The following is a 12,860-nucleotide window of genomic DNA, read 5'->3' as shown; positions in this document are numbered from 1 at the left end:
ATGATTTGACGTTTGCTATCTTTGCCATTGGCAAGCATGCAAACATTTAAGAAGTATCTACTGGGAGCTAGTGACTGCAGGGACTGTGCACACTGCTGGATTGTTCTCTGATGTGCCCTAAATGCGCTGACACCAGTTTTCCTTTCTCTGTGTCCCTCCAGGCCAGGAACCTCAGAGGGCTCTCTCAATAGAAAGTGCATTGTGCTCATTCTAACTCAGTAAAGATACACAAAGACCACAATCTTGGAAGTAGTATAAAGTATCTCTCAAGTGGCAAAAAGAACAAGGCGGTGGAAATATAAAATGAAAGCCTGACCAAAAACAAGCTTTTAATTTTTTCTTTTGTATTAAAATATTACAACATCAACTATGAAACAAATTTTGAGGCAGAAAACTGACAGATTTGAAATTTGCTACTTACTTGATTATCTCATCCTGAACCTCTTCATCACTGACCTGGAGCATTCACCTCTCTTGTGCAGAACTAACTCTATACACCTTGTTCATTTTCATTTGTTCATTATGAAAATTTATTTATTTCATTCATTTGATACTATGCATTGTATTAATTGTAATATTAACATTCATTAAGCAAATACTGTGTTCCAGCCACCACAATAAGAACTTCACAATAGTGATCTTATTTAATCGTTCTGATAACTCTGTGTGTTAGGTTCTTCATTATTCCCATTTTACAGTTGAGGAAACTAAGACTCAGGGAGGTCACATTACTTGTCCAAGATCACCCAAATAAGCCAGTCACAGTAACTTAAACCAGGTCTGTGTAGCTTCAAAGTCTGAGCTCTTTTTAAAAAATTTAATTAATTAATTTTTAGAGAAAGGGGAAGCGAAGGAGAGAGGGAGGGAAACATCAGTGAGTGGTTGCCTCTCACATTCCCCCTCCTGAGGACCTGGCCTGCAACCCAGGAATGTGCCCTGACTCGGAAACAAATTGGCAACCCTTTGACTTGCGGACTGGCACTCAGTCCACTGAGCCACACCAGCCAGGGCGTGAGTTCTTAAGTCTTACATTGAACTAGATGGTCTAGATGTTGGGGCTCTAAGCATTGAAGGGACACGATGCTACAGGGAATACTGTACAACACCTGTCTTTAAAATTGATATCTTCTTTATAAGAAACAGTACAGAATAATAATTATGAATTTGGGATTGTTCAATCAATTTTGTTTTCTTTAGACAGTAAATTTGGAACCCAGAGATTTAACTCAATCAAGACAGAGTTCAAAATAAGGGCCAATCCTTATTCCCCAGTATGATGATTTTTTCACTGCAACATGCTAGATAATAATCTTTTTAAAGAAAAATTTATCAGTTGAATAAAAATATAACATTTGTGCCTCATTTTTATCATGTATTTATCAAAAAATAGCTTGTGTCAAGTTGTCATTAGAATGTAAACTTTCTAAAAAGGAGAGTTTTACCTTTCAAGAGTTAACTTTTCTTGATACTGAGCAATGTGCTCTGTATGTGGTAGGCAACTTAAAATATATAACTCACTCTTTGTTTATCTTAGTGAAGGAGAATGAAGGAATACTTGTTTTCTGGTGAAAATCACACACTGGTAAGTTTTAGTCTTTTTGTTGCCTGTCTTCAGAAAATTGATTATTTCCTGTAAGGTACTTTTTAAAATTATGTTTGTAGATGCATTGAAAAAATAGAAATGAAGATGGTGGATGGAGAATGAAGAGGACAAGTGAAAGAGTTGGGAAAACCAATTCTTTCATATATTTTCACTCTTCCCTTTCCTTTTTCCACTGAGGTATTTCTATGATTTGTGATTAAATTAGGTTAGAATGTCTACTAAATATAGAATATAAATTTTGGTCTAGTCAAGATTAAAATCCATACAGTCATACTTCTTATACAATGATTTAACTATGTCTAAAAACCTTCCATGAGTTTTGAAGATAGCCTCACTTTTCCCAGAATACAAGGCAGGATGTATAATGAGCTCATGGAATAGAAAAATGCCACCTTGCAAAATGTTATCCCAGGGCTCAGAATTTAAACTTCTTTTTATTCTTACTTGTTTTATTCATTATTACTATATTTTCCATATTTTATGTCACCAGTAGGGTTTGCTATTTTTTATATACTATATTTATGAATATAAAGTACTTTTTCGGAGGTTAAAAAAATTCAAGAATGTGGATACACAAGAGCTGTTGGGCAGTTTAAGGACATAATATCATATATCCCTTCCTTGCTCAACAAAGAATTTTGGGTATACTAGTAAGAAAAGAAAAATACAACCTGGGAAAGTAGGACAGCAATTATCAAGAAATTCTGACTGTCACTTGGAAGGGATGACCTCTTAACACTTAGTACTTTTTAGATGCCTCAAGCAATCATTAAACAAAAATGATAAATTATCCAATTATAAGGTAATTGAGAGTAAATGGTAATGAATAAATAGAATCCATGCAAATGGTTCTTAAATGCATGCTTAATTAATGAAGCATTTATATTTATGGGAAAGTTTAGGTGACTTGACTTCAGTAAAATTGTTATTACATAACACTCATTTGGCACTATACATTTTTAATATACTACTCTTACTGAATTAAGAAAAAGAGTTTCCAACACTTCATATGTATTACTCTCACCCACAGATTATGCATGGCAAGAAATGACATGAGAAAGTTGCAAAAATGCTACTGGTAAATTTTATTTCTTTGCTAAGAAAAAGAAATGTTGTGAATTTAAGAAACTGAATATGGATTTTAGATAACTGTGGAATGGGTGCCAGGAGAAGCAAAAACATATCTTTTCAATCAAATTACAAATAATGACACAAGAACCCATCTGCCTATGTTTTATGGTGAAGAATGCTGTGATTATTTGATGAGTGGGAGGGAAATTTTGGTGGGATGAAAAGATGGAATAAAGCCAGGGAAGCTAGCTGCCTCGAGTTCAACAAGAAAATGTCAAATTAAATGCATGTTCTCTTCCTGAAAAATACCCACCCTCATTATACATCCATGTATTCATGACTGATGCAAATGAATTTTGCAAGTGCTATACAAATGAGTTGTCTGCTGATGTTAGCCTCATGAGAGTCAATCCTTAGTAACACACAGTGGTTTTTTTTACCTAGAAAAAAACATATAGACATTAAATGTTTACAGGCTCAATCTTCCTTTCCTCTTTACCATATTCCAATTCCATCACTGAACTACTAGAATTGGGGCAGTTGTGGCTTTGGATTGGAAATAATTTGAATTCTGGCTATGATCTTTATGGGGGAACTAGGCTACTGCTACTTCCCCAAGGCAACCACATCTGTGATTTAAGCTCATCAGTCCCTGCATGTTACTGTTAGTTCATGCACACAGGGTGGAAATGGCATGTCTTTGCAATGAGAAGCTGTAATGGTAAGGAGAAATGTCTTTTTGAATAAAGCTCACCTTCCTTATCTAATAAAATATTTGCACATCAATTAATAATTTTTCAACTGAGTATTCCTCTCAGTGAGCATGTGTAAATACTTTAATACATTGTCCATCAAATCTAAACTCTGCTGTACTGTATTAATGCTACCATTTTATTGTATAAAACTGAGGACAGTCTTTAGAAGCAAAACTGAGAAAAGCTTGAATTCTTTTGTTTTAGTGCCTCAAATCAGAATTAAGTTTTTATCAAAAAGTAATTGTATTGACTTCTAGGCCAAGATGGAGGCATAAGTAGATATACTTTACCTCCTCACACAACCAAAGGAAGGACAACAACAAATTTAAAAACAAAAAATAACCATAACTGCTAGAAAATCAAACTATATGAAAGTCTGACAATGAAGGTATTAAAGAAGAAGCATTCATCCAGACTGGTAGGAGGGGCAGAGATGGGCAGTGGGGGTGAAGTGGACTTGCAATAAGGCAGCACCTGGTGGACCAGAGAAAGTGAGGCAACTGGTAGAGCAGGTGGTCCCACATCTGTGTGTGGATAAACTGGGAGGAATAACTGGAAAGCAAGACAGACCTTGCAACCCAGGGTTACGGCTTGGGGAAATAAAGCCCCAAAACCTCTGACTGAAAAAACCTGCAGGGTTTGAGGTGGCAGGAGGAACTCCCGGTCTCACATGAAAGTTCATTGGAGAGACCCACAGGGCCCTAGAATGTACACAAGCCCATCCACCAGGAATCAGCACCAGAATGGACCCAATTTGTTTGTGGGTAGTGGAGGAAGTGACTGAAAGCCGGCCAAGAGCTGAGCAAGTTGATTGTTCCCTCCCAGGCCCCTCCCCCACATATAGCATCATGACACATCTATGTGGGTTGCCTCACTCTTGAGACTATCTTAGGCTCTGCCGCTTACTATGTAACAGGCATGCCAAGACAAAAAAAATATGTTCCAAATGAAAGAACAGATCAAAGGTCCAGGAAAAATACAACTAAGTGACAAAGAGATAGCCAACCTATCTGATGCACAGTTCAAAACACCTGGTAATAGGATGCTCACAGAAGTGGTTGATTATGGTCACAGAATGGAGGAAAAAGTGAAGTCTATGAAAAGTGAAATGAAAAAAAATGTACAGGGAACCAACAGTGAAGGGAAGGAAACCAGGACTCAAATCAATGATTTGGACAAGAAGGAAGGAAGAAACATTCAACCAAAACATAATGAAGAAACAAGAATTCAAAAAAATAAGAAGAGGCTTAGTAACCTCCAGGAAAACTTTAAACATTCCAATATCTGAATCATAGGGGTGCCAGAAAGAGAAGAAGAAGAGCAAGAAATGGGAAATTTATTTAAAAACATAATGAAGGAGAACTCCCCTAATCTGGCAAAAGAAACAGGAAGTCTAAGAAGTTCAGAGAGTCCCAAAGAAGTTGGATCCAAGAAAGTACACACCAAGGCACACCATAATTACATTTCCCAAGATTAAAGATAAGGAGAGAATCTTAAAAACAGCAAGAGAAAAGGAGACAGTTACCCACAAAGTAATTCCCATAAGACTATCAACTGATTCTCAAAAGAAACCTCGTAGTCAAGAAGGAGCCTCGTAGTCAAGAAACCTCGTAGTCAAGAAGGAGCTGAAAGGAAGTATTCAAAGTCATGAGAGGGAAGGACCTACATCCAAGATTGCTCTATCCAGCAAAGCCATCATTTAGAATGGAAGGGCAGATAAAATGCTTCTCAGATAAGGTCAAGTTAAAAGGGTTCTTCATCACCAAGCCCTTATTATATGAAACGTTAAAGGGAGTTATCTACAAAAAAGAAGATAAAAAATACAAAGAGTAAAATGACACCAAACTCACAACTGTCAACAACTGAATGTAAAAAACAAGAATAAACTAAGCAAACAACTGGAACAGGAACAGAGTCACAGAAATTAGAGTCCCATGGAGGATTATTAATGGGGAGGGGACAGCAAAGGGAGGAGAATGGGGGAAACAGTACAGGGAATAAGGATAAATGGTACGTACAAAATAGATGGGGGGATGTTAAGAATAGTATGGGAAATGGAGAATCCAAAGAACTTATATGTATGACACATGGACATGAACCGAGGCAGGAGAATGATAGTGGAAGCAGGGTGCAGGGTAGAAGAGAATAAAGGGAGAAAAAAATGGGACAACTGTTAATAGCATAATGAATAAAATATATATTTTTTAAGTGCTTGTTATTTTAGTAATTACTAATGTAAAAATTAAAATACCAGCATCATAAAATATTTTACATTTAACAGAAAAAACAGATAGTTTAAAGTTGATAGTTCAGTAAGTTAATTGACTTCTTATCAAAATAACAAATGATCAGCAGAGAAAGTAATGATAACAAATGCAAATGCGAAACATCAAAGAAAAAAACTTTAGAATATATAATCCAAAATTTTTAAATTGAAGTTTAAAACACTGAAAATTCTTTAGTTCCATCTTTACTCACAATTATCATCACATACTTATTTTAAGAATGTAAATGTTGTCTTTCTTAGCCATATGTTTATTCTAATTATTAATGAAAATTACACAATAATAAAAATATTAAGTAGCAACTGTAACATCATACAGCCAGTTATTTAATCTTTAAGAAAAAAAGAAACAACTAAGGTTAATTTGATGTGGGTCCTTTTGTCATTTTATTCACAAGCATGCCACAAAGTATGGTCCTGTAAATGTAAATGCCAATAAAATAGTATCTCATTGTTCGTTATTGAAATTAGAGATGCATAATAATGCATGTCATTACTGGTAGTGGAAAACGTTGCATTTTAATGAATGAGTTAAATGCCTGAGCCTGTCAAGTATGCTAGAGGAATAATCATCTGAGAAAAATTAATTCTGGCATTCAGTAATTACTAGTATGAAAATTGTAAATTTCACTAAAAGAACATTTTGTCTAAAATATTTTAAGCTATTTCAAATGCCAGCACCACAAACTACATATATAGAAAACATTTTATTATATGATCATAGATTACTCTGGGTCGAGGAAGTATTTCATAAGACTTCATAAGCATCCTCATCCAAGTAATAATAGCACTAGTGACGACTATATTTTATATCAGAGGTAAATATTTACACCCAAGACAGAAATTATTTTTTCTGTATACATTTAGTAAATATCTGTAATGAGAAATGAATTTAAACTTTATTGATATTTTTACTGAATTTGAGGAGTCAGTAGAATGGCATTTTAAAAATGCACTCATTAAAAGTGCATTTAAATGAGTGGGGGGAGAGTGGGGGGATGGGAAATGCAGACAACTGTACTTGAACAACAATAAAATTTAAAAAAAAGATGAAACAGTAATAAAATTTAAAAGAAATAACAGAGAGAAAGAAGGAGCTACTACCCTTTGCAACAACGTGGATGGAACTGGAAAGCATTATGCTGAGTGAAATAGGCCAGGCATTGAAAGACAAATACCATAGGATCTCACCTTTAACAGGAAGCTAAACAACAAAACAAACAAGCAAACAGAATAAAAACAAAGACACTGAAATAGAGAACAAGTGGACAGTGACCAGAGGGGAGAGGGAAGGGAATTTAAGGGGAAAAATGGGGAGGGATTTTGAGGAACAAGTATGAAAGACACAGGGATGAGGACTGGGTGGGGGGGGAATGGGAGGGAGGTGGGGAGACGGGGCAGGGGGGGGCTGGGATGGGAGAAATAGACAAAAAACTGTACTTGAAAAATAACTAAATAAATTTTTAAAAAGAAGAAGAAAAAAAGAAAAAAAATTTAAAAAAAGAAAAAAATTTGAGGGTTGCCCTCCCATGGGGAGTGGGGTGCAAATGTACTCATCACTGATTTTCTTAACCAGATTTGGTATTACCTAATACATGTGAAAAGAACATGACTTTTTCCTGTGTTGACATTTGTGTTGACACAAGTCAACAGTGGGCCAAATTGCTGGTGTCTTAGCAGGAACTGACGCAGGGCACCAAAAACACACCAGTAGTCATTGTGATTTTCAATATCACACACATGTACCGAAAAAAAAGGGCAGTTTCCTAAATAAAGTTTTAATAAAGCAGTAAAATTTGTTCATTTTATTACATCTTGATCCTTGAGCATACATTCTTTAATGATAAACTGAGAAGGAAGCATAAAGCACTTCTGTCCTACAGGGTACAGTTCACTGGTTTCATGAGAAAGAGCTCTGTGTAATTGAGCTGCGAGTAGAGCTAGTCACTTTCATCATAGAACATATTTTTTACTTGAAATAACAGCCAACAAAATCCACTATGGTTGTTCAGAATTGGGCATTTGAAGAACAAACACAATTTTGAAAAAGGGCAAAGTTGGAGAACTCACACTTCTCAATTTCAAAACTTAACTACAGAGTCACAGTCATCAAGGTACTGGCATAAGATGGGGACATGGATCAAAAAATGGAACTTGGAAACTGGAGGCACTCCACACAGTTATGGTCATTCAACTGTTGACAAGTGCGCCAGGAGAAAGAAGAATCTTGTCAACTGAAGGTGCTGGCAGAACCGGGTATCCACATACAAAAGAATGAATTTGGAACCCTGCCTCATGTCACACACAAAAATTAGCTTTAAATGCTTCATAAGCTTAAATGTAAAAGCTAACACTGACATAGACTTAGACTAAAATAGAGCCGAAAATCTTTGTGACCATAGTTTAGAAACAGTTTCTTAGACATGACGCCAAAAGTGAAGTTGACCAAATAAAGATAAATTGGGCTTTACTATAATTATAAATGTTTGCACTTTAAAAGGTGCCAGCAACAAAATAAAAAGACAACTTACAGACTAGGAGAAAATACGTGGAAATCATGTAGCTTATAAGTGTCTAGTATCCAGGACATACAAAGAACTCTTAAAGTAAACAACAAAAAGATATATATCCCAATTTTAAAAATGGGCAAAGTTTCTGATTAGACGTATCTTGAAAGAAGAAATTTAAATAGCCAATAATGCCTATTAGGGAAGTGCAGACCAAAGCCACCATAGGATCTCACACCACATGTTCTAGAATGGCTACAATAAAAAGACAGTAGTCACAACTGCTGGCAAGGAAATAGAGAAACTGAACCATTACACACTGCTTTTGGGAGTAGACTGGAACAGCACAAACACTGGGGAAATGGGCAATTCTTCAAAATTTTAAACATAGAATATACTATATGATCATTCTGTTTTTAGTTGCGTACCCAAGAAGATTAAAAATGTATGTCCACACAAAAATATATACATGAATATTGAAAGCAGCATTATTCATAAGAACCCAAAATGGAAATGGCCAAATGTCTATCAACTATGGATAAACACAACATGGTATATTTATATATAAAATATTATTCAGCCATATAAAATGAAGTACTGGACACAGGCTGCACCATGAATGAGTGTTGAAAACATTAAACTAAGTGAAGAAGCCAGTCAAAAAAGACCACATATTATATAATTCCATTTATATACAATGTTCAGAATAAACAAACCCATAGAGACAGAAAGTAGGTTGGTGGCTTTGTAAGATTCGAGGGCTGTGCTGAAATGGGGAGTGACCACTACCGAATGTGAAGTTCTTTGGGGGCGATGAAGGTTCTAAACTGTATTGCAGTGGGGTGCTCACTTCTTTGCATATGCTGCAAACTACTGAATTTTAGAATTTAAATTGGTGAATTTTATAGTATGTGAATAATAGCTCAATAAACTGTCTTTTATAAAAAATAGGTATTTGGCAGACATCTTCTCAAAAATGAATGGAGTGAGCCTGTCACTTCAAGGAAAACAACTAACAGAATTTGTTGCCAATGATATAACACAAATTTTCACTCAAAAATTAAAACTGAGAAAAATTTTACTTGCCACCATGTCCTTAACAGCTTCTCAGTGTTCAATTCTTCTAAGGAGAATCAAGGGGAAATTAATAAATGTGTTTTTTAATATTTATGCACAACTTACAGGCTAATGGTTTTCAGGTGACGAATGATGGTATGAAATTATGCATGCATGGGTAATAGATCCATTTAAGTACAAAAGAAGCCAATAGATTTAAAAGTAATAGAATAAGAAAAGTTTTTGATTTAATTTATGGGGGTTACAATGGTTAATAAAATTATATAGGTTTCAGGTATGCAATCCTACATCATCTGTATATTAAATTTTGTGTTATTGATAGAGTATTAAACACTTACTAAAAATACAGTTTCGAATCCACATAGCAAATAATCTTTAAGAAACTATTGCTTATTGAGTTTTAGAATAGTTTAAAGAGGATTTACTTGAAAAGGCAATTAACATACTCCTATTTAAATTCCATGATATATGAGGCTGAATTTCTTTTCTGTACTTCAACCAAAACAGCATATTATATCGGTTGGCTTCATACCAGAGATGAGAATCTAATTGGCACAATTTTTCTCACCAACAATTTTATTATTGTAAATCATATTCATCATTAGAAGTATGTTACTTATGTGAGTGGGATTAATATTACTATTTCAAAATGAATCAGCAGATATCTCAAATTATTCTCAGCTTAATTTCTAATATGGTAAATATTTATTGGTATAATGAACCTAAACCAAAGCTCGTTGAGATACTCAGTAATTTCTAAAAGGGCCCCTGAAACTAAAACGTTTGAAAACCACTGCTCTAATCCCTCCCTTCACTTTCATGAGGGGGAAACATCACTGTAGGTATGGTTCTCAGGGTTTAACGTACAGGTAGTTTGCTAGATAAACAGATCAAACGGTGGCATATCTGCAAGTCTGGCTTTTATAAAAGAAAGCCACATATTTTTTACTGGTAATGAATAATAAGAACAGAAGAAAGTTCCTCTGCTATTGGCAAACAGCTGGACATACAATTGTAAAAGCCCAGCTTAGGAGCCCAGCAAAAAGATAAAGAAAAGGGGTCATTTCAAAAAGAATATCATTACAGAGATAGTTCCAAAAGAACTTTGACAGTATGTCAGTAGAAATTATGAATTGACTACATGTGGGAAACAGATAGATTCCAGTATCCGAGAAAACCTTTTGTACCATTGACAAATACCTTGTAAAGAAGAGTGACCTTTTCATAGCCATAAGTTTCCATTTGGAAGAAATCTAATTCGAAATGGAGCTATGATTCACAATGGTAGGGACAGTTAGTAAGTGAGCTACTTGGACTGACATAGGCTTTACATATATAAATACATAAACTTTTGAACTTTTGTTACAAAACAACAGATTTATTAAAAATTTACTACTTAATAGACAGGAGCTGAGATCAGAATGAGCTACAGACGATGGCAAAAGCAAGAAAGTCCTAGTGAGTCTGCAGATGAGATCTGATGAGTTGACACAACACTTTGGGAATATTTCAGAAAATATTCTATTGACATTTTTATTATTTTTAAAAATTTTTAAATTTTCGAAATTTTTAATTGTTGTTCAAGTACAGTTTTCTGCCTTTTACTCCCATCCCAGCACCGCTCCAGCCCTCCCGGACTCCCTCCTGTTTCCACTCCTCCCCACCCCTTGTTTTTGTCCACATGTCTATACTTGTTCCTGTAAACACTTCCCCTTTTCCCCTGAAATTCCCCCCCCCCCCCGGTCACTGTCAGCTTGTTCTCTATTTCAGTGACTTTGGTTATACTTTGCTTGTTTTGATTAGGTTCCTGTTAAAGGTGAGATCATATGGTATTTGAGTCCTGTGTATTTCAGGAAGAAGAGACTAAATCTAAGTTTCTTTATATTGAGAATTGGGCTAGTGTCGAAACTAACTGGGCATTTGCAAAGGTGTGAAGTGGGCAACTTAATCTTTTTGTAACCTAATCTTGGAAGTACCATCTCATCACTTAATTATATTCTGTTTGTCAACAGAAGTCACAGAGTTTGGTCCATACATTTGTGTCACACAAAGCTACAAATATGATGATCGTTAGGAGTATCTTAGAACTTGCCTACCACAGAATTCAATTCCAGGTTCAGATTATTATAAGCAGGTTTGTGTATGTGTGTGTGTGTTTATCTACATTAGAATTATGAAAAATGATAAAAGGCTCAGGAAGGTTTTCAGATTAAAGGAGACTAATGAGACACGAAAAGTTTAATGAAATATGTGAGCTTGGATCAGATTCTGTACCAAATGGAAAAAAGTACCCATGAAAAAAAGATATAATTAGTCAGTTGACCAAAGAGGAATATGCACTGAAGATTAGGTAAATGTACTGTATCAATGTCAAGTTTTCTGAGGTTAGTAACTACTCTGGGGTTATGTTAGAGAATATCCTTGTTCTTTGTAAATATACATAAAAATATTTGGGATGAAGAGGCATACTGTATATAACTTTCACTCTAATGGTTCAACAATACCAAATGCACATATGTGCACATATATTTAACTACATGCATATACACATGTAGACATATGTGATAGAGAGAGTACATATGATAAAGCAAATGAAGAAAAATATTTCTTTGAATGGAGATTCTAGGTAAATGGTATATGGGAATTCTTTGTGCTAACATGCAGCTTTTTGGAACACTAGAAATTATTTTCAAATAAAAAATTAAAAATAGTATAGTCAAGGTTACATGGAGAGTTTTAAATAGCCAAGTCAGAGAAGGAACTATTCTTTCATAATTTACAGTATTTTAATAAAAAACACATAGGAGCCTTGGCTGGTGTAGCTCAGTGGATTAAGCACTGGCCTGTGAAGCAATAGGTTGCTGGTTCAATTCCCAGTCAGGGCTCATGCCTGGGTTGCAGGCCAGGTCCCCAGTAGGGGACACATGAGAGGCAACCACACACTGATGTTTCTCTCCCATTCTTTCTCCTTCCCTTCCCCTCTCTGTAAAAAAAATAAGTAAATAAAATATTTATTTAAGAACACATAGGGAAATTAATTAAATATATTGAGTCTCTTTTATGTACCAGGTACTGTGCAAAGTGCTATATTATGTTATTCAATTCAAATACAACCACTTTTTGTGAAGGGAGAATTATCATTAGTTTATAGCTTATTTCATAAAGGAAACAGGCTTAAAGAAGTTAAGTTATTTATTGGAGATTATAAAATTTATAAGTAGCCTAGCTTAGATTTAAATCTAGAAGGAGCTGACTCTAATAAATAAAAACATTATTTATATAGTAAGTAAATAGCAAATGGTATTCAAACCTAAATAGTTTATATATTATCAGTTCATTAGAGAAGAGCAGCTACTATCACTAGTTAAAAGTAAATTAGAAGGTAATTCATGTGCTTTTGGCAGATAAAAATGACATTTCCTTAGAAATATTTTGAATCAGCAATTTGGTCATTTAAACAGAATCGATAGTTCAGGATAATTTAATATCTTCAAGCAACATCTTTAAAATTCTTTACTGTATAATTTTGAAAGCATTTGCTTTTAGCCATTGTGAAAAAGTCA

This window comes from Artibeus jamaicensis, unplaced genomic scaffold, assembly GCF_021234435.1.
Source record: "Artibeus jamaicensis isolate MK-2021 breed Jamaican fruit bat unplaced genomic scaffold, CSHL_Jam_final scaffold_3307, whole genome shotgun sequence".
In the NCBI taxonomy this organism is placed as follows: Eukaryota; Metazoa; Chordata; class Mammalia; order Chiroptera; family Phyllostomidae; genus Artibeus; species Artibeus jamaicensis.
Note: the sequence above shows the minus strand (reverse complement) of the source record.